Source organism: Lissotriton helveticus, chromosome 6, assembly GCF_964261635.1.
Source record: "Lissotriton helveticus chromosome 6, aLisHel1.1, whole genome shotgun sequence".
NCBI classification, from domain to species: domain Eukaryota; kingdom Metazoa; phylum Chordata; class Amphibia; order Caudata; family Salamandridae; genus Lissotriton; species Lissotriton helveticus.
The window spans coordinates 202,680,417-202,703,015 of NC_136067.1; the positions used below are offsets into that span (position 1 = coordinate 202,680,417).

General features: G+C 44.8%; 1 protein-coding gene across 1 annotated transcript in view; it reads right to left on the reverse strand.

Moving 5' to 3' along the window:
- Positions 1 to 22,599, reverse strand: part of LOC144762420 (cytochrome P450 2K1-like) — a 330,089-nt gene that overhangs the window by 172,241 nt on the left and 135,249 nt on the right. The gene's annotated exons all lie outside the window — the stretch shown is intronic.

Genomic DNA, 22,599 nt, shown 5'->3' on the forward strand with positions numbered 1-22,599 from the left:
CAGTCTGGCTACGAGAGTGCAATGTGAAACGGTGTCGAAGGCTGCAGAGAGGTCTAGAAGGATGAGGGACTTGGTGTGTCTCTGGTCTAGTAGAATGCAGATGTCGTCTGTAGCAGCAAGGAGGGCGGTCTTGTACTGTGGTTAATGCCGAATCCTGACTGGGAGGTGTCCAGGATGGAGTTCTCTTCTATGAAGGTGGTCAGCTGGGTGTTTACGAGTCTCTCAGTGACTTTGGCTGCAAAGGGAAGGAGCGAGATGGGCTGGTAGGTTTTCAGGTCCGTTGGGTCGGCTGATGGTTTCTTGAGGTGGGTTTCACTTCTGCCCGTTTGCAGTCATCTGGACAGATGCCGGATCTGAGGGAGGCACTGATGGTGCGTCCTAGTTCAGGTGCGATGATGGTGGTGGCCCTGTGGAAGATGAGAAGTGGGCAGGGATCCGTAGGGGCTCCAGAGTGGGTTATCCTCATGGCCGCAGTGATGAGTTCGACGGTCACGGAATCCCAGGATCTGATGGTTGGATTGATTTTTTCCGCAAAACTGTTGTTTTTACATTCATCACCCTGAGAGGGGCGGGTATGCCCAGACGTGGGTCCCGTGCTCTCCATGCCACTGGAGTCAAGCCTTCCTGGCTGATGGGGGCTGAACGCCCAAAACTGGTCGTAGGATGCTTCTTTCCAGTCCAGGGAGGACCTGGCCTTGCAGTTCAGGCTGGACTGTTCCCATTGGGCTCAGGGTCAAGACTGATTTGCATAAAGCTGTGTCCAAACTGGAATGTCATGGTGAGCAAAAAAATGATGGATTTAGGTCCAGATCTCTGTACTGGGGTGAATGTATGACATTGTTCTGCATTCTGTACATCAATTGTTGTTTTTGCATTAATCAACTATATATATATACACACATACATTGACAAAGGCCGAGAGTCAAAATGTGTCTGTCAAGAGTTTCTTTTTTGTCTGGTGAAAAAAAAAATCCTCCGTGAGTGTGAGACTTGGTTTCTGGAATAAGAACTGTTGAAATGGGTATAGCGTGAGATCAACCTCATGTGTCGCAGCATTCTCTGTGCTTGTGGAGCTGTAGCTTTGATGGAGCGCATTTTTTCAGAATTGGCACAGATCACTCATGGGGTATCTTTATGATGTTTTAATGTCAGCAAACGTGTTTCAGTTCTAAGCCTTTCTCAATGGTGGTAATTTCAAATGAAGTTGACACTCAATGTACTCAATGAATGATGAATTTAAAGTCACACAGATCATTTCAATTGGTGGAATGAGTTATCAATGAGCAAGGGCTGCAGCCATTTGACCAATATTTCTATTTGCTTGGCTGCCATAGTAGCGTGGCAATTCTCTTTTTACATCCACAGGTGGCAGGACCGGTTGCTTCCACTCTATAGCCAATATATGGAACTATACCCAATATACCATTTCACCTCCGCACGGGCATAAAACAACTAGGTACGCAGTCTTATTTAGTCTCGTTTGTGACCATATATATGCAGTCCTGTCACTCCATTGAACTCGACTTGGGCTGCTGCTGGTCTCTCAGCATGCCCATGCCGATTCAATTCAGTGTCCCTCGTCAGAGCCGCTGCACGGGGGATCTATCCACTGGTGCCAGTCAAACGACCCAAGCTCCATGAATATATATTATTCACAACCTTATTGGTCAAGGGGGAATGCCTGGCCGTGGCAGTTCAGGCAGTCTTCAATACTTAATTTCACACCATTTCCACCAACTGCTGGTGAACTGAAGACAGGTGCCTCCGGAAAGTGAGGGTGGACTCAATTATGATCAATTTTTCAAAAATGGCACAGAGCACTCAAGGTGTTTCATTACAATGTTTAAATGTCAGCAAACACATTTGGGCACTAAGCCTTTCTCAATTATGGAAATAAAGTAGACACTCAATGTATGATGATTTAAAAGTCACACAGATTATTTCACTTGGTGGAATGAGTGGCCGATGAGCGAGAGCTGCAGTCATCTTACCTGATAATTAATTGCCTACCATATTGTCGTGGCGATTCGTTTTTCAAATCCACAGATGGTAGGATCTATTGCTTCCATTTTATATTCAATATATGGCACTATGGCCAATATACCATACGGGCATAAAATATCAAGGCACACAGCCTTGTTTGATAATGTACATGGGCATATTTATGCTGGCTTGACACTCCCTTCAAGCCAACTTGGGCTGCCACTGTTCCCTAAAAGTGTCATGTTGCTTCAGTTCAGTGCCCCTCATTATAGCCAGTGCATTGGGGATCTATTGGTTGGTGTCTGTCAAATGACCAATCCTCAATGAGCATGTATTGTTCACAGCCTTATTGGTCGAAGGGGGAATGTCGGCCGGCTAACTACTGACGGTCGCCAGTAGGTAGTTATAGTTAGGACCTATTTTCCATAGGAAATCTGCAACATTCTATTTCCAATAACTTTGGCGCAGGTCGACGAATCTTCGTGAAATTTTCAAAAGGTATGGCCTGCTCCAATCCGCTCCTATCCTGAAAGGCTCGGGGTGATTCGTCAGACGGGAGCCAAGAAAAAAGGGGGTCCCAAAACGTGTTTTCCCCATGCAATTTCACAAGCCATCTTTTGAACACCCAAGGGAGGTTCACACCTTACCCTTTCTAACCAATAGGTTCTCTTCTTTATCTAGTTTAGATGCACAGGACTGACAACTACCTCTGATGGTTCCCCATTTGCCTCCCCAACACAACCAAGCTGGCCCCCAAGCCACTATAGGAACCGCTAACATTCATAATGAGGCATCATCCCCAATAAGAGGCAATGGTGGAGCAAACCTGAACATTCTTAGCTGGAATGTCGCAGGGTTCCAGTCTAAACTTAAAGATCAAGAATAGCTACATCTAGTTAGAGAACATGATATAGTAATGTTCCAGGAGACTTGGGCAACTCACGACCTGCATTTTGAGGGATTTCATTGCTTTAACGTGGCGGCATCCCATAGTAATCTGGGCCACCCCTTGGGGGCCTTTTATTGGACTCAATGTAGCAGCTGGTGGGAGATTTAAAGTACTTCCAACAAACAGTTGCAATATCCAAGCTGTAGTGTTCAAGAGAAAGGTTTCTTTTTATTTGGTACATTTTTATAATAACGACTTTCATTCTACCTCTAATAAGAATTTTATTGAGCTTTTTAATTTTATCTCAAACCTAGATTACCAGCAAGACCCGAGTAAGAATATGGGGATTGTTCTGGGAGGTGATTTTAATGCAAAACTTAGGGACAACCAACTGGGAGTAGAGTGACCCAATTTATCTCCCCCATCGCTTGGGGGTGCTGAGTTGTCAGTGTTCCTAAGGTTCCACAACTTAGTTAATGTTATGGACCAGATGGGCATACCAAACATGGCTACCAACCACCATCCGACATTCAGAGGCAGGGGCCATAGATCAACTATAGATGTTGTTTTTATTTCCATCCCACTTGTGGATTATTTAGCCATAGCAGAGGTAATTGCCACTGCTCAGGGGGACCATAACCCCATTGGCTGAACGACCAATGTTTTTGTCTGATTGTAGGGCAAGAGACTTAACGTTATCGACAGACAAATTAAGACTAGTATCGAGGGGCATCAACTGTGAGGATTTGTTTAAACTAATAACTAATGAAAACTTGCCCCTTATCTACTCTTGTCTGTCATCTCAATCCCCGCACCCAGATATAATTCTGAATTTTTCTAAACTTTTCTTGCCCATTAAAATTCATCTGTTGAAGCCCACATCATTGGATAGACAGGGTCCTAGATGGTTTGATAATGAATGCTCACTGGCTAACAGGAACTTGTGTAAGGTACAGCAGACTGTACCCAGTTGCGCAACGGATGTGAAATTAGCAAGGAAGGAATATACTAGGGCTGTTAATAAGCAGAAGGGAGTGCTTCTTAGGGACCGATGGGAAATCCTATCTTAAGCTGCAACCGACAAAAACTGTAAATTATTTTGGTCTGCTGTAAGGGGCTTTCGAACCGTGGGCCAGTCATTAACACCTATTAGTTACTATATCCTGCGAATCCTGGGAATCACATTTCTCTAGTATCTATGCCACAACCTCACCGGACAGTGATCAGTTTGAATAAGGCCCATCTGTTAGTATACATATCACACTTCCTGAAGTAGAAGAAGCTATCCATCAAAGTGTCAGGAATAAGGCTCCCGGGCCTGATGGGCTACCAATAGACTTTATCAAATGGAAGCCGGAATTCTGGGCACTTCTTCTTCTAATTGTTTTTAATAATCTTACATATGCCCCGCCACCTGACACCTGGGCAAAAATCATTATTGTCCCAATATTTAAGAAGGGGGATCGGTCGCAGCCTAGTCATTACAGGCCTATATCATTGATCAATAATACCCTCAAAATACTGGGCAGAGTCTTGTATAATAAGATACAGGAATGGACGGAGGAATGTAGCATCCTGGAGTCCTGTCAGTTAGGCTTCCGATGCAAGGTTGGCTGTATTGAGCAATGCCTCAATCTCAGCCTTGTATTGGGGAAATATAATATAGCCCGGAAGTCTCCACTCTACATGGCCTTCATGGATTTGTCCTCAGCTTTCGACCTTGTCAATAGGTCGAAGCTGTGGGCAATCCTTTTAGCCTATGGCCTAGATGAGCCCTTGGTCCATTTTTTGGCACACATCCACAATGATTTTCAGGCACAAGTGAGGATTGGTAGAGACGGTGAGGTATCAGGACGTGTTAAGGTTGGAAGGGGGGTCAGGCAGGGTTGTTTCTTGGCCCCCCTCCTCTTTATTATTTATATTAACGACCTGAACAAAACTTTAACATCTATGTCCCAGGATGTCCCAATGATTAACGGGAAACCTCTCCCTGTGCTGCTATATGCAGACGACATGGTTCTTATATGCCACACCCCAAACTCCCCGCAAGTTCTGACACAGTCCTTTGTTGAATATCTGGACAGCCTGGACCTAAGAGTCAATTTAATAAATCATTCTTAATGTCCTGTGGTCCCGGGAAATGCCAGCTCAGTTTTATCGCCGTAGGCAACCAAAAATTGACAAGCACCTGTAAATTTCCCTATCTTGGGGTGGTCTTTGCTGTGAACGGCACCTGGCCTGAGCATGTTACTCACTCCAGGAGCAAGTTCTCAAAGAGCATCAACTCAATCTTAAGTCTTCCCCGCTAAAAGAACTCAGGTGCAAGCCTAGCGACCCTAAAAATCTTTAAATCTCAATGTGTCCCTGTGGCCACTTACGGAGAAGAGATCTCGGGTACCCCAAATAGTTCCTGCATCCAGCGGAAAGAGAATAGATTTTGCAGAAGATTGCTGGGAATCCCAATCTCTACCCCGCAATACATTTGCTACAGGGTATTGAACTTAAACTATATAACTGATATTATTTGTGCCCGCACAGCCCTCTTTTGGCTATTGGTTTCGAAGAACGAGGCAGCTACTCTAACTAAAGATATTATTAATGACTGCATGAAGTGTGATAAAGGTATGGACATCCCCTGGCTCTCTGGAGTCTACCAGAGCCTATGCAGTGTCAATAGAGGTGGCATCTTTACAAACCCTAGCGAGACGGAAACCTAGGACAAGAAAAAACTAGGAAGCTCCCTCTACTCATTATATACCCAAGATAGACTGGTGCTGGAATCGAAGAAATCATTAGCTTTTAACTATATGTTCCGTGAGCGGTGCTGTCTCCCCCTACCAGATTATTTATTGTTACCGATGAGCAGCTGGGACAGGAGCCTCTTATTCCGTCTCAGAGCAGAGACAATCAAATTTGCATTATGCTTTCCTTTTGGCTATAACCTGCAACTCGCTTTACTACCATGCCCATGCGTCGGGATGAGTGGCCAATCTATTATTCATTTTTTGTTTTTTGTTAAAATTATATAAAGTATAGCAAGGGGTTCCTCCAGCCATTTTTCAAAAAGAATAGGCCGGTTAGCTTGGATTCTGCCTACTCGACTTTGTTGGCTTTGAGCAATGAAGAGCTCGTTTTTCGCACCTGCACTTTATTGAGGGTTGCTACCCAGGCACGTAAGTCAATGCTAGCACCCTGAGTCCCATAAGCACTGAAGGACACATTTTATTATTGCTGCTAATGGTCTATTGTCTTTTTCCTCCCTTAATGTATTGGATGGGACAATGTAACTGCTACTAATGGATTTACTGTTTTAGCCTTGATTGTATCACACTGTGTTTTATACATTGTTATTTATCTGTTTATATTGTTACTTTTCTCTTGTTAATAATACTGTTATTGTACTTTTAAGGATATGACGTATATCCAAATAAAATTATAAACTGAACTGAACTGAAGGAATAGTGTTGCTTGTCTAGGATCACACTGTGAGTCTGTCTGCATTTGTGCAACCATTGTGAGAGAAGATTTTGGTAACTTCATGTCTTTGCTGACACATAACTGCTTAAACACCTATCCTGTTCTCAAGTTTTAGTAGTATTAGAAGCCAGTCATTGCTTATGTATTCGCAGAATGAGTCAGGTATTCACACTAGAGTGAAGTAGTGAAATATGTAGAATGTGTGCAGTCACTTTACCCCTTCCAGACTAGTAAGTCTGTTTGGCTAAAGTCCAAGGAATAGTGTTCCTTATCTAGAATCACTGCATTTGGGCAACCATTGTGATAGAAGCATTTGGTAACTTCATGTCTTTGATGACACATAACTGCTTAAAAACCTACCCTGTTGTCAAGTTGTTGTAGTATCAGAAGCCAGTTATTGCTTATGCATTTGCAGAATGAGTTATGTATTCACAATAGACTGCAGTAGTGGAATATGTAGAATGTGTGCAATCACTTTACCCTTTCCAGACTAGTGAGTCTGTTTGGCTAAAGTCAAAGGAATAGTGTTGCTTGTCTAGAATCACACTATGAGTCTGTCTGCATTTGGGCAACCATTGTGAGAGAAACATTTGGTTACTTTGTGTATTTGCTGACACATAACTGCTTAAAAACCTATCCTATGGTCAAGGTTTAGTAGTATTAGAAGCCAGTTCTTGCTTATGCATTTGCAAAATGAGTCATGTATTCACACTGGAGTGCAGTAGTGAAATATCAAGAGTAATGAGTCTGTTTTGCTAAAGTCCAAGGAATAGTGTTGCATGTCTACAATCACACTGTGAGTCTGTGTGCATGTGGGCAACCATTGTGAGAGAAGTATTTGGGTACTTTATGTCTTTGCTGACACATAACTATTTATAAATGTATTATACCCCTTGCATTTCTCTAGTGACCCATTCAACACCATGTACTAATCCATTCACTGCGCCAAAGCCCAACCACTTATAAATTCATGCAGGCACTCTTTTTTCAGTACTCTAATCATTCAGTCAGTACCCAAGTACTCATGCAGAGATCCAGTGCCTTAGCACATGGACTGCTTCAAACTCCTATGCACTGTGCATGTAGTCCTCTAACCACCTACATACTTGTGTTTCAGGCCTACATTTCCCCAGTTAGTATCCATACACTCCTGCAAACACCCTGTTACTCCCCTTCCACTCCACTAGTGACCCATTCCACACCATGTACTAATCCATTCACTGCACCAAAATCCAACCACTTATAAATTCACCCAGGCACTCTCCTTGCAGTATTCTAATCATTCAGTCAGTACCCAAGTACTCATGCAATAATCCAGGCCTTACAACATGGAGTGCTACAAACATCTGTCCAATGTGCATGCAGTCCTTTAATCACCTATACACTTATCTTACACATGTTCATTTACCCAGGCAGTATCCATAAACTACGGGAAACACCCTGTCACTGCTCTTGCAATCCTGTAGTGACCTATTCAGTACCATCTACTAATCCATTCACTGCGCCAAAACGAAACCACATATAAATTCACCCAGGCAATCTCCTTGTGGTACTCTAATCATTGTTTTGGTACTCAAGTACTCATACAGTTAACTGGGCCTTTACACATATACTTGTACAAACTCCTGTCCTGTCCACTATGCATGTAGTCGTCTAACCACCTACACACTTGTGTTTTACATCTTTAATTACTCAGGCAGTACCTATACACTCCAGCAAACACCCTGTCACTCCCTATGCACTGCTCCAGTCAGCCACCCAGCATCATGTAGTAATCCAAACACTGCACCAAAACCCAAACACTTATACATTCATCCAGGCATTCTCCTTGCAGAACTGTAATCATTCAGTCAGTGCCTAGGTACTCATATAATGTCCGAGGGCTTAACACAAACACTGGTACAAACTAACCCTGGGCAAAGCACTACGCTACGTTCGCGTGGTTTGCGAAGTTTGCGTAACTTCGTACTACGCGAACTGCACGTAGCACAGTGCGAACATGCGTAGCGTAGTGCAGCTGTCATTTTTTGCTTGCTCGCGGTCCTCAATGTCAAGTTGGCGACCGCGAGCAAGCAAAATGACATCCTCGCGAGATTTTTTTCCTTGTTCGTGATCAGCAACATCAAGTTGCTGATCGCGAGCATTGAAAATAAACCTCCCTGCGAGATTCTCAACAAGGGGAGGTCAGGTTTCTCATTCGAGTGGTCGCGCATTCTCACGACCGCTCCCGATCAGAAGCTACCAGTCCGCGTTGAGAAAGCTGCAGCTCGAGTAAAAATCTACTCGAGCAGCAGAAAAGTATAGCGCGCACTGTGCAAGATGCCGTTTTTCATTGATTGCACTGTGCCGGATGCTTGCCCGCACTGTGCAATCATTGAAAACAACATCTTGCACAGTGCGAACATGCTACTATGCCATTTGTTTAATGCTATGCGTAGCTCGTGTAGTGCGAAGTGCACAGTCTGGATTTCAGTACCGGGACGCGGAGCTCCAGCTTTTACAGCTATTGGAATTGATTTCCCACACGAGGACGGCACATAATTAAGACGCACCATCCTCACATCGAGCCCCTTCTTATTTGTTCTACCTGCAGTCTCGCCTGCACTTTTTGCTCCCCTCTGCACTACGGCTGGGCTTGGCTCCGCCATTCTTCCTCTGGAACCGACCGGCCGGGCTTGGCTCCGCTGGCCGGACCACAACCCCCCAGCAGCCTTTGGGGTCAGCGACAACGCCTGCAACGAGCGCGCCAGGAGGCGCTTAAAGCACGGACAGGGGCTGAGTCCCCTGTCTTTCTTATTTGTTCTACCTGCAGTCTCGCCTGAACTTTTTGCTCCCCTCTGCACTACGGCCGGGCTTGGCTCCGCCATTCTTCCTCTGGAACCGACCGGCCGGGCTTGGCTCCGCTGGCCGGACCACAACCCCCAGCAGCCTTTGGGGTCAGCGACGACACCTGCAACGAGCGCGCCAGGAGGCGCTTAAAGCACAGACAGGGGCTGAGTCCCCTGTCTTTCTTATTTGTTCTACCTGCAGTCTCGCCTGAACTTTTCGCTCCCCTCTGCACTACAGCCGGGCTTGGCTCCGCCATTCTTCCTCTGGAACCGACCGGCCGGGCTTGGCTCCGCTGGCCGGACCACAACCCCTAGCAGCCTTTAGGGTCAGCGACGACGCCTGCAACGAGCGCGCCAGGAGGCACTTAAAGCACGGACAGGGGCTGAGTCCCCTGTCTTTCTTATTTGTTCTACCTGCAGTCTCGCCTGAACTTTTTGCTCCCCTCTGCACTACGGCCGGGCTTGGCTCCGCCATTCTTCCTCTGAAACCGACCGGCCGGGCTTGGCTCCGCTGGCCGGACCACAACCTCCAGCAGCCTTTGGGGTCAGCGATGACGCCTGCAACGAGCGCGCCAGGAGGCGCTTAAAGCACGGCCAGTGGCTGAGTCCCCTGTCTTTCTTATTTGTTCTACCTGCAGTCTCGCCTGAACTTTTTGCTCCCCTCTGCACTACGGCCGGGCTTGGCTCCGCCATTCTTCCTCTGGAACCGACCGGCCGGGCTTGGCTCCGCTGGCCGGACCACAACCCCCAGCAGCCTTTGGGGTCAGCGACGACGCCTGCAACGAGCGCGCCAGGAGGCGCTTAAAGCACGGACAGGGGCTGAGTCCCCTGTCTTTCTTATTTGTTCTACCTGCAGTCTCGCCTGAACTTTTTGCTCCCCTCTGCACTACGGCCGGGCTTGGCTCTGCCATTCTTCCTCTGGAACCGACCGGCCGGGCTTGGCTCCGCTGGCCGGACCACAACCCCCAGCAGCCTTTGGGGTCAGCGACGAAGCCTGTAACGAGCGCGCCAGGAGGCGCTTAAAGCACGGACAGGGGCTGAGTCCCCTGTCTTTCTTATTTGTTCTACCTGCAGTCTCGCCTGAACTTTTTGCTCCCCTCTGCACTACGGCCGGGCTTGGCTCCGCCATTCTTCCTCTGGAACCGACCGGCCGGGCTTGGCTCCGCTGGCCGGACCACAACCCCCAGCAGCCTTTGGGGTCAGCGACGACTCCTGCAACGAGCGCGCCAGGAGGCGCTTAAAGCACGGACAGGGGCTGAGTCCCCTGTCTTTCTTATTTGTTCTACCTGCAGTCTCGCCTGAACTTTTTGCTCCCCTCTGCACTACGGCCGGGCTTGGCTCCGCCATTCTTCCTCTGGAACCGACCGGCCGGGCTTGGCTCCGCTGGCCGGACCACAACCCCCAGCAGCCTTTGGGGTCAGCGACGACGCCTGCAACGAGCGCGCCAGGAGGCGCTTAAAGCACGGACAGAGCCTTCGTCCCGCGAGGACGCGCCCGGGACGCGCCGGGCTAAGCCCGGGCAAAGGGCGGGCCCTCTGTGGCCCTCGGTGACTGAGGTAGGCTGGGCTGGGCCAAGTTATTGTCATTTTACAATCGAACATTTACAGCTACATGTTTTGTAGTTGCACCTTATATCGTATAAACTGACGGTTTCTGACATTATCGCCGGCAGGATTACTTCTCCAGACACACCTTCATTGTTTCAGTACTCTTATGGACCAATCTTAATTGTACATTTTATGTTTCTTGAGGTTTCTAAGTCTTAACTGCTCATTTCGGTTTTTGTTGAGGATGACGGCAAAGAAACTCCGATCTGGAAGATTATTGGGGGGAAGGTCTTGTGTAAAGACAAGATCTAACCCCCTGAGAAATAAGTCTACAAATAATTTTCTATTGAAGGGACAAAGTCAGCTTTTCAAATTGTGGGAAAAACCCATTGATAAGGTTTTGCCTGCCGATGGAACTGTAGACTCTGATATTGCTCTATCTGTGGAGCCTGCAGGGGTGGAAGATAAAATAGATTCCTCTGTGGTTGTGATGGACTCTGAAATAAATAGTGACAGTAGGCATTCTGTACCAAACCATGAGGGAGAGAAATATAATAATATGACATCAGCTCTTAAAGCTACTGTGCCTAATACTCCGATTGGAGGTCTGCGTCCTGTTGTGGGTACTAAGGGGGATTCTTCTATGTCAAGTATTGACCTAGAGCTTTGTGGGCGCTATTTGGATGGTGGTATCTTGAAAATACCAGAGGATACTAAGTCCCCAGTAGGAGCTACTCCCTCTGGTCTATTGTTGTACAGTAGTACTCCCTCCATAAATTCTCAAGATATGCCCTCCATACTTAATGACTCCAGGAGCCATATGCTTAATTTGTCAGGCATTTGTCCTCTTGCCCCTTCTGGGTATCATAAAGATGAAAAACCTATTTCTGAATCCTTGATATCACTGGAACACTTATTGGCTTCTATACTGTCATTATTGAGCAAATTTGTCGGAAGCTCTGATTGCATTCTGGACTCAGTTACAAATATATTGTATGCTATGTTGCTAAAAATCCCGGCAAAGGTTTCTGATCCTGCTTTTAAGGCGGATTCACATGGGGCAAAGGAGGGTGGTAAAGCTTCTGCGGGAAATGCTGGCACAAATATTCCAGAGGTAGTTCAAGAAAATGAGCCTACTGGAATACCTATTTCTTCCGCATTTAATTGTGTAAAGGTTTCTGACCTCGAAATAGAGGATGAAAGTATGACTGCTCCAAACGCGAAATCTGGAACTGAGCTATTTCCAATTTTTGCGCCGGAAAAAAAAGGGTTTCAGGACGAAGATAAAGTAAAAGAAAATGGAAAGAAAAAAAGTGATAGTCCTAAAAAGAACAAAGGAAAAAAAAGGAAACCCGTGCGTAAATACAGGAAGAAAAGACAGAGGCAAATAATCTTTCATGATCCTATTGCTTTAGCTGGTAACGATGACATGGTTATTGAGACCATAACTGGGTCCCTGAGTCCGGATGTTGTTACTATTGCCTCTGCCTTTGGAGAAGAGGTCCCTTCTAATGGATCTCCCGTTTCTATAGGAGTCCATTCCCCTGACGAGGGAGGAAGGTTGATTTTTCCTCCAGCAACAGAGATAATAGGACCTATTCCGGTGGTATCAGGGTCTCTTAACCCTCAAGCTTCTCCTTTCTTGTTACCAGAAGATTTTGTTGTACGTTACCGAGATTCGATGACAAAGGAATCAAAACTTTATGTTGATACCTTAATTGTGGACTTTTTACCATTGTTTGATTCTGCCCTACATTTAAATAGGTCATGGTTGCTCAATTGTTTCAAAGATTTTGAGACCTTAAAACTTATTCAATCGAGCGATATTGATTTGGTTACCCTGTTAGGTGTTGACAATGTGTCTAGTATAAGGGTGAAATTCTATTCTAAAATTATTGTAAACCTTATACTGCAACAGGTCGAGAACTTTCAATGTAGAGGAATCGATGTTTTACCTATATTCTCTTCAGGAAAGACTACTTTACCACAAAATGGGTTCGTTCAACAGGGCAATGGGCAAGAGGGGACCCTTCCTTCTTTCAAGGACCTAAAGATTTGGGTTTCTAAAGGTAAACGTTTGGTTTCCCAGGTTTTGCCTCCTTTGTTAAATCAGAATGCGCACCTTGTAGAGGACAATCAACGGTGGAATTGGCTCCCCGGTGCCTTGTCTAATAAAATCACAGACAACCCCAAACTGTTTCAACATCTTTAACAATAAATTGAAAATTATATCTTGGAATGCAGCAGGGATACTTAATAGCCCAGAGAAACTAGAGTTTTTGTTTTCTCTGGAGGCTAGTGTGATTTGCATCCAAGAAACATGCAGCCTGATTCATGTACGGGCCGTTTTGCGTGGCCCTAATAGCGAATCATAGCGACTCGCTATTGAGGACACGCAAAACGGCATTCATGTAGGAATTGCTAAATCAATAGCGATTCCTACATGTTCTCTATTTGCGAGTAGCAATTTGCTACTCGCAAAAAAAGGAATAACTCCCCATTCATTCCTATGGGCCAAAAGGCCCATAGGAATGAATGGGGAGTATCCCTTATTTGCGAGTAGCAATTTGCTACTCGCAAATCAAATAGCGATTTTAAGGGTGCCAGGGGTGTCCAAAGGACACCCTGTAGCACCCCTAAAATGCACATTTGAACAGGTGTTGCGCACACACATGTCCAAAGGACATGTGTGTGTGCAACATGCAACTTAGAAAAATGCTTTTAAAAGCATTTTTCTATGTTTTTGCTATTTACCGAGAGGTCTGACCTCTCGGTAAATAGCGGCCCAATTTTGCTAAATCGCAATTTTTGCAAGAGTCATGAATAGCATTTAAGGAATCTCTAATAGAGATTCCTTAAATGCTAATCCTCGCATATTTGCTATTTCCTCATTAGCGATTTTTCCATTTGGGATTGTGAATCCCAAATGCCAAAATTGCACTCGCAAAAGGCAAGATTCTGAGAATCTTGCCCTTTGCGAGTGCAATTTTGCTTCATGAATCAGGCTGTTGGTGTGTAAATAATCTATGTGCAGGGAAAGACTACTTTGTGCTTGAGGCTGCTGCCTCCCCTTCAAAGAAAGGGCATGCAAAAGGGGGAATTGCTTGCTTTTTGTCTAATAGTTTGCAGTGGAAATTTTCCCATTATGTAGATTCAAGTAACCTTTTTCAAGCAATCGCAATAGATAATTTAGATAGTATTGGTAATAAGCACTCTGTCGTAATTATTAATGCTTACATCCCCCCCGAAGAATGTTTTAATATTTTATTGAAGCAAGTGTTTCTTTATATTAAACAGATTAAAGAGGTTTATCCACCCCCTGAAATTATATTAGTTGGGGATCTGAATTGTAAAGTATCTAATTCAAGTATAGACTTATTTAGAAATAGACCTAAAGAAGAGGCCTACCTTATTCCACAATTACTCTTCCCAGATAAAATAAAAACTAACAAAAGAGGGAAGATATTGTTGGAAGAACTATTTGCGGTGGAGGGGCTTATCCTAAATGGTAGGCTCCCCTCTGACTTCCCTGCTAAATTCACCTATAGGTCTTCTCATAGTGAGTCAATTTTGGATTATGCGATTTCTGATTATGGTTTTTTCTCGCTAGTCCAGGATCTGATGGTATTCCCAACAGCATTGAGTGACCACAATGTAATTAGTATAATCATCTCCTTACACCCGCCTCCCACTGACACCTGGTCAATTAATATTAAAGAAGTTCATTTCCATAAAATCTCGGGTAGATGTTTTTGGAACCCAAGTGCCAAGAAGGGTGTGCAGTTTATTCTTCATAAAACCATACTTGAACTAAGTGATTGGCTGGGTTTTGAAATTATTTGCTTTGAAAAATTTATGAGGGAGATTACCTCGGTTGCAAAAAAATCTAGTCTACCAAAGAAAAAGTTTTACTATCCTAGTGCAATGCTCCGCCTAAATAGGGAAATAAATAAATTAGTGCGGGAGCAATTTTTATGTAGATCTAGTGAATTAGCAAATAAAATATCTCTACTGAAAAGAATGAGAAGTAGACTAAGAATAAAACTTAAAAAAGAAAAAGAGGACTCACTGTGGATAAGTCTAAGGGAAGCGGTTGTGCATGGTAAGGCTAGAGAATTTTGGTCTATAATTGGTAAGGGATGTGGAGTAAGAGCTAGCCCCCTTCCTATCCCCATTTCTGAAGAGGTATGGACCTCTTTTATCTCAAAGCTATATGATGGGAATGGCACAATGTCAGAGGATAGTAGGTTTGAGCGAGAAGTTGAGCTCCCTATTGATTTCCCCTCGGAGAAAACGATTGAAATGGCTATTAAAAACATGCGCTCCTCGGGAGCTATGGGACCTGATGAGTTACCCATATCTGTTCTGAAGCAGGATCCGACTCTATGGAGCAAGATACTTTTTCCATTGTTTAGATCTTGCTTCATCTCTAAAGTGGTGCCTGCTTCATGGAGGGGAAGCATACTGGTCCCACTATTTAAGAAGGGAGAGAGGGATAAACCTATGAATTATCGTTTGATAGCCCTTCTTGATTCAATCGGAAAAGTCTTTGCAAAGTGTCTTTTAATATTAATTAATGATTGGGTTGAAATACATAACATCTTACCATTGGAACAGACTGGCTTCCGCAAAGGGCATGGCACACTAGATAACCTCACCGCCCTTCAGGTGATCTCGGACAAATACATACATTTTCGAGGGGGGGGGGTGTTTGCTGCTTTTATTGATTTCTCCACGGCGTTCGACAAAGTGGATCGTTTTACGCTGTGGAGAAAATTAGCAGCATTGGGTATGCCGTCTCATTTATTGGATCTTGTACGGTCTTTACATACGGATACCTGGTGTCGTGTGCTGCAAGGCGGAGAGAGGGGTCTCTCACAACCAATTCCATCCGTAAATGGACTTAAACAGGGTTGCCTTTTGGCCCCACTATTGTTCTCCCTGTACATTGCTGACCTCCCAGCCTCTCTGTCTGCTTGTGCGGGCATTGCCCCGGTTGTAGGGGGCTCTACTATCTCCTGTTTGATGTATGCAGACGATATCCTCATACTTGATTTAACACCCAAGAGTTTGGCTAATCGTCTGCAGGCTTTACATCTATTCGCTGAGTCCCATTTCATGAGGATAAATGCGTCAAAAAGTAAAATTATGTGCATCTCAGGAAAGAAGAAATCTAGGTCAGAAAACTTCGGATGGTCCATTGGTGGTCAGAAATTAGAGGTAGTTAAATCTTACACTTTTTTAGGTAAAATAATTTCGGCCAATATGAGCGAGAAGCCCCATATAGATTATAACTCTCGTAAAGCCCTTGCTCATGGCAGAGGTCTGTGTTCCCTTTACCTTGCTACAGGGAAAAGACATTTTGCTTGTTTATTGGAGGTGTTTAAGGCAAAAATTCCTGCAACACTATTATATGGAATAGAACTTGTAGAGTTGAAGCATTGGGGCTTCTGTCACACAGTTGAAGGAACAGTATTGAGATCTCTATCTACTCTTAACACAGCCTGTTCGCTGGCCGCATGTAGGCTTGAATTCGTTCTTAGGAGTAGCTGGGTTCAGGGATTATGTGCTTTAGTTAGATGGGTGGCCAGTTTGGCCAGAGGAGAACCGGGATCATTGAGAGCTCTCCTTAAAGGAGAATTGTTGGGCAACTTTAAAGAGTTTTCTCAAATAGTTAGGAATTTTAGAAAAGCTGTGACTCTCTTAGAGTTGGATGAAAGTACTCTTTTTTCAAATTCCCCGACTCAGCTAAAATCCGTGCTGAAACAGGCTTCATGAAAACTCTGTTTTAAATTAGATAAGAATGCCCTTCAAGAAAAGAGGGGATGTGATCTCCTTCTTAATACTTTTTCCATAAAGCTTGCTCAACCGTATGTGACATGGAATATTCCACATGGAGTTCGAAGACTATGGTTTCTTTTAAGACATGATTTATTACCTTTAAATCTCCTTTTATCAAAATGGTATGGATCGTCTTCGTTATGTGACCTATGCAATATGGCCGTACAGGATCAAAATCATGTATTATTCTTATGCCCTGCACTGTGCTCTTTGCGATTGAAATGGTTAAAGTCGATTTGTCTTCAACTGGGTATCCTTAATGTGAATAGCTTTTTGCAGGCTTTGTATTTCCCCCCTAATGAAATGTTTTGCTTCCAAATTTTTAACTTTTTTAAAGGTTTTTTAGCTATTTATTAATGAAATATGGAGGTGTTTGCTGCTGATTATCTTGCCTGTTGTTAATTGTTGTAAACTGTCTATGGATTTTTTATGTTTTCAAATATATTTTCATTTAAGTATTTGTATTATGTATTTTATGTGGCCCTCTTTTGAGAGCCAAAACATAATAAAATAAAATTGAAATTGAAATTGAGCGTAGCTACGTGTAGCGCTACTTTGCGAACTACGCCCACCCCTAGTACAAACCCTTGTCCATTACACATGGAGACCTCTAATCACCTATACTGTTATTTTTACACCTTCAATTACAATTTCAATTAGTGATTACAAAAGAAAGTGGTTAAATGGTTTTTATATACAATCTGTTTGCACAGTAATGGAAAAGTTTAATTTATAAATGTATTAAAATACATTTATTTATGTTTATTTTTTACAGATATTGTTCATCATCATTAAAATAAATTTATCATGCCTGTAAAATCAAGAAAGAGAAAAGGACAGAAAAGGACAATTATTTGAAGAAAATTCAACAACAAGTATTGGATGACCAACATCTTGAGGGTAAAAAGAAAAAGTTTTCCGGTAAGACAACAAAAGAATTCATTAAAAAACTTTCAAAGCCTAGAAACAGTGTGCAGATTGTGCAAACTACTAAGAATGGTTCGACCAGAAAAAAGAATATGAACAACAGCAAAGCAAAAAAAGAAAAATTATATTCAAAAGACACTAAGGGGGTCATTAGGATGGCGGGCGGATCCCATCGGTGAATGGGACTGCCCGCCATAAGGGTAGGGGTCCCTGGGGGGCTTTAGGATGCGCCCGCCACTGTGGCGGGCACATCCTGCATGTATAGCATTGTGGCGGGCGGTGCTCTCAGCCCCGCCCGCCACAATGCTAAACATGCTTGTGACGCATTTGCATAAACATAGCGGCAGGCACCGCGCGGTGCCTGCCGCTTTGTTTATGCAAATGCAGGGGGGTACCACAGGTACCCCCAGTGTGCACCTCCACCCCTCCTTCAGGGGGCCCCCAAAGTAAAGACCGCGATGGATCTGTCCTGGCCCATCTTAATATGGCTGGCGGTGTGTAATAGACACCGACACCATATTAAACCTTTTCCTCCCCGGCCGCAAGGCGAGCGGGGCGGAAAAGCGGCAGACAGTCTTTCCGTCCCCCGCGGTCCCCCCGCCATACTAATATGGCGGGGGCATTCAGGAGAGGATGTCAGGTGGATTTCCCCCGTCAGGCCGGCGGTGGCTACCGCCAGCCAGGCGGGGGCAATCCGCCCGATATCCTAATGGGCCCCAATGTATGGTAAAAGAAGGCAAAATCAGTACAAAGAAATCGGAATTCTTTTTTCTAATAGAGTGGTTTTTAGCTGGCTAAAATATGTAAAACTATATAAAAAGCCCTATTTATAAAAAGAAGCATGTTGAATTAATTGTTCAAAAGACTTTTGAAGTAAAAAGGAAACTATTCATTTTACTTTTAGACAGAATTCGATCACTAGATAAACCAATCCATTTAATGAAGGCCAAAAGTAAGACGAAAATAGTAATTAAAATAACTCATTTTTGTGATTTTTTTGGGTGAATGTAAACACAGTTCAAGTTCAGAGCCTTTTGTTAATGAAGAGAGTTATTTTCAGACCAATAATTTATTGCATGCAGTTGATACCAGTGGTCGAGCTTATGAGGTTAGAAATGGTTGTTGAAATTGAGAAAGAGAAGATGGTTCCCAGAAAGTGTTAGCTGATGAAGTTCTATGGCGACGTCCTAAAGCCCGAGTGTACATTTGGGATTGCAGTAGTATTTGTAGTGTACCACAAGAATCTATTGATATTTTATTCAATTTCTTACGAAAATATAGTAAACAAAGTGGTGGTGGAGAAGAGGAAGCCGGTGGCAGAGGCTAACTCGATCTGCTTAGCGCTGGGCGACGCTGTAAGCGCTGAACACGAGCGTTTTTTTAATTACTGGCGATCTAGTGCCACTTTTAAAAATTGTATGTTGCCACAGTGTAAAAATTGAAATTTAAATTTGTGCACCTAACCTTTGGGCTGAGTCATAGCACAGGGGTCACTCACCCTCGCTAATCCTCACCTCGGTCCGCCGCGCCCATTCTAGGCGTTTGTTGCGGAGGGCGAGGAGGAGCACTTCACTTCCGGGTTCTGCTGAGACAGGTCAGCGCTCTAGCAGCGCTGTAGTCTAGTCTACAAAAGGCGGGGAGGAGCACAGAGGCGAGGTGGAGAATAGGAAGCCGGTGGCAGAGGCTAACTCGATCTGCTTGGCGCTGGGCGACGCTGTAAGCGCTGAACACGAGCGTTTTTTTAATTACTGGCGATCTAGTGCCACTTTTAAAAATTGTATGTTGCCACAGTGTAAAAATTTAAATTTAAATTTGTGCACCTAACCTTTGGGCTGAGTCATAGCTCAGGGGTCACTCATCCTCGCTAATCCTCACCTCGGTCCGCCGCGCCCATTCTAGGCGTTTGTTGCGGAGGGCGAGGAGGAGCACTTCACTTCCGGGTTCTGCTGAGACAGGTCAGCGCTCTAGCAGCGCTGTAGTCTAGTCTACAAAAGGCGGGGAGGAGCACAGAGGCGAGGTGGAGAAGAGGAAGCCGGTGGCAGAGGCTAACTCGATCTGCTTGGCGCTGGGCGACGCTGTAAGCGCTGAACACAAGCGTTTTTTTAATTACTGGCGATCTAGTGCCACTTTTAAAAATTGTATGTTGCCACAGTGTAAAAATTGAAATTTAAATTTGTGCACCTAACCTTTGGGCTGAGTCATAGCTCAGGGGTCACTCACCCTCGCTAATCCTCGCCTCGGTCCGCCGCGCCCATTCTAGGCGTTTGTTGCGGAGGGTGAGGAGGAGCACTTCACTTCCGGGTTCTGCTGAGACAGGTCAGCGCTCTAGCAGACACTCGCCTCTCTATAAATGTGTATGGGAAAGCGGGCGCGCAGCGGACGCGTGCAACGAGCGCGCCGGAAGCGCGCCGAAGTCCAGCCAAAGTCCAGCCCGTCTGCGCCCGTCCGCGGCCGGACGGGGCGCGGGGCCATAATCCCTGGCTCTCCGTCACCCGCTACCATAAGGTATGGCAGACAGGAACTGTTAGACCTACAGCCCTACACTCCCTCATGCTGCAACCACGCCATGAGCGCACTATCTATGAAGGACTGTAGCGCATGTACATTTACGCCATTTAATAATGTGATATGTAACAATGCGACAAGTACAGTAAAAGCAGCTCTACTCAACTGTAGATCTATGCGGAAACACCGTATAGAAATATCTCATTTACTTGAAGATGATGATATTAAAATTCTGTTTCTCACGGAAACGTGGCTGTTTGAATATTCTGATCCCGACATTATTCAGGCCCTACCACCTGGCTACTCCCTCTCCCGACTGGACAGAAAGGCTGGTAGAGGAGGTGGCATTGCTATCGCTACTAAATCGCCTATAGAATGCACCCTCTCTCCCATTTCTGTCGACCATAGTGAAGCTGGCTCCTTTACCATAACCACGGGACCTAGCCACTCTTTTTTTGGTATTCTTATATACCGTCCTCCTGGGAAGCTCTATGATTTCATTCCCACTCTTATGGAGTCCCTAACCCACCTTGCTCTTAGAAAAAATCACTTATTAGTACTAGGGGATCTTAATGTTCATTTTGAGGACTCATTAGATAAAGAGGCGGCAGATATCATAGCTGAGCTACCTCTATACAACTAGAGCTAAAAAACTCCGAACCCTCTCACCAACAAGGACATCTATTAGACCCAGTATTTGGGAACTGGAAGGGAGTCCAAATCCTGCCTCACCAGCCAATACCCTGGTCTGATCACTTTGTCATCCCTATACTACTCCAAATGGATGGCAATGTGTATCACAAACTAAGTTCACAGCAATATACTCGTAGGAAATGGAAAAAAAATTCCATAGACTCCTTCATAAAAATCCTCCAAGAGGCTGGGCCTCCGATAGGACTGGATTGTGAGACAGCATATGACCACCTTCAAGTATGTATCATAAAAGCCCTGGACATCACTGCCCCCAAACGCACTGTGACTAATGCCACGAGGAAAAATAAATCGGCCCCTTGGTTTAGTCAAGAGCTCCAAGGCGCCAAAACGGCTTGTAAAAAGCTTGAAAGAGAATGGCGTCAAAATTTCTGTCCTGAAATTAAAGCCCGGTACAAAGCTGCACAAAAAGAATATAATAAAAAGATACGTGTGTCCAAAGCTTCTCACTACAATGACCGGATTCAGGAAGCTGAAAACTCCTCGAAAGAGCTTTTTCAGATATTTAAGGAAATATCAATAATTGACTCGAGCCCTACCTCCCATAACGATTCTGTGGATACCTGCAATAAAATCGCGAACTATTTTTCTGGCAAAATCGCGGACATATATGCAGGTTTTCCGGGAAACAAAATACCTGGTATTGATTTTGTAGAGAGCATTGATCACATAAACACCCAACTCCATCTAGACGCTTTTTCTGTTCCCTCTGCTAATATACTAGTGTCTGCCTGTAAGAGTATTAAATCTGGCTCCCCAAGTGATCCTGCGCCTCCTAAAATCCTAGCAGCCAGTCTGTCGGTTTTAGAACCCCACCTCAGACACATACTGCAACTATCCTTTTCCAATGCCTGCCTACCTGCAGAATGGAAGAAAGCTATAGTGCTCCCCATCAAAAAGAAACCCAACACGAGTCATGATCTTCTGGAGAATCTACGCCCCATCTCCCTGCTTCCTTATGTGGCTAAACTAGCAGAGAAAATTGCCAATGTCCAACTTATGGCCCATCTTGAAGCCCAAAATGCATTTCATACATCACAGTCCGGCTTCAGATCTAGATTCTCCACTGAAACAGCCCTCCTGAGAGCTACCGAAACCCTGCGAGAAGGAGCCGATGAGGGCAAGACTATGGCCCTTATCATGCTGGACCTCAGCGCCGCGTTTGACACTGTAGCTCATTTCACCTTGCTACAGTGTCTAAACCAGGTGGGTGTCACCAAAGAGGTTCTGGGATGGCTGAAAGCTTTTTTCACCAACAGAAGCTTTCAGGTCCAAAGAGGGACCTTCCTCTCAGACAATATGACATTGGGACAGGGGGTGCCTCAGGGCTCTGCCCTGAGCCCTACCCTGTTCAACCTGTACATGGCCCCTCTGGCAGTAGTTGTTCAATTGTTCGGCGTAGAGCTAGTCTCTTACGCCGACGATACTCAACTGTTGATCTCTCTATCTCAAGCTCCCTCCTCTGAGGCCGATAATTTCAAATCCTGCATGAGTGAACATGCAAGGTGGATGAACGAAAACTGCCTCAAATTAAACGGTACAAAAACGGAGGTACTCGTAATTGGAGGAAAAGAGACAATGTGGACAAAAGACTGGTGGCCTTCCTGCTTAGGACCTTTACCTACTCCTAGTCAGGAAGCTAAGAACTTGGGTGTCTGGATAGACAACAAGCTCTCCTATGACAGCCATGTCAAAAAAACGGTAGGTAAGTGCTTTGGAGTCATGAAAACTCTCAACCGCACCCTGGACCTGCTCCCGCTGAATTCCAGGCGTACCATGACTCAGGCACTTATTACCTCCCGTATAGATTATGGCAATGTGCTGTTGTTGGGAACATCGGACAAAAACATCAGGAAGTTACAAGTTCTGCAAAATTCAGCTGCACGTCTAG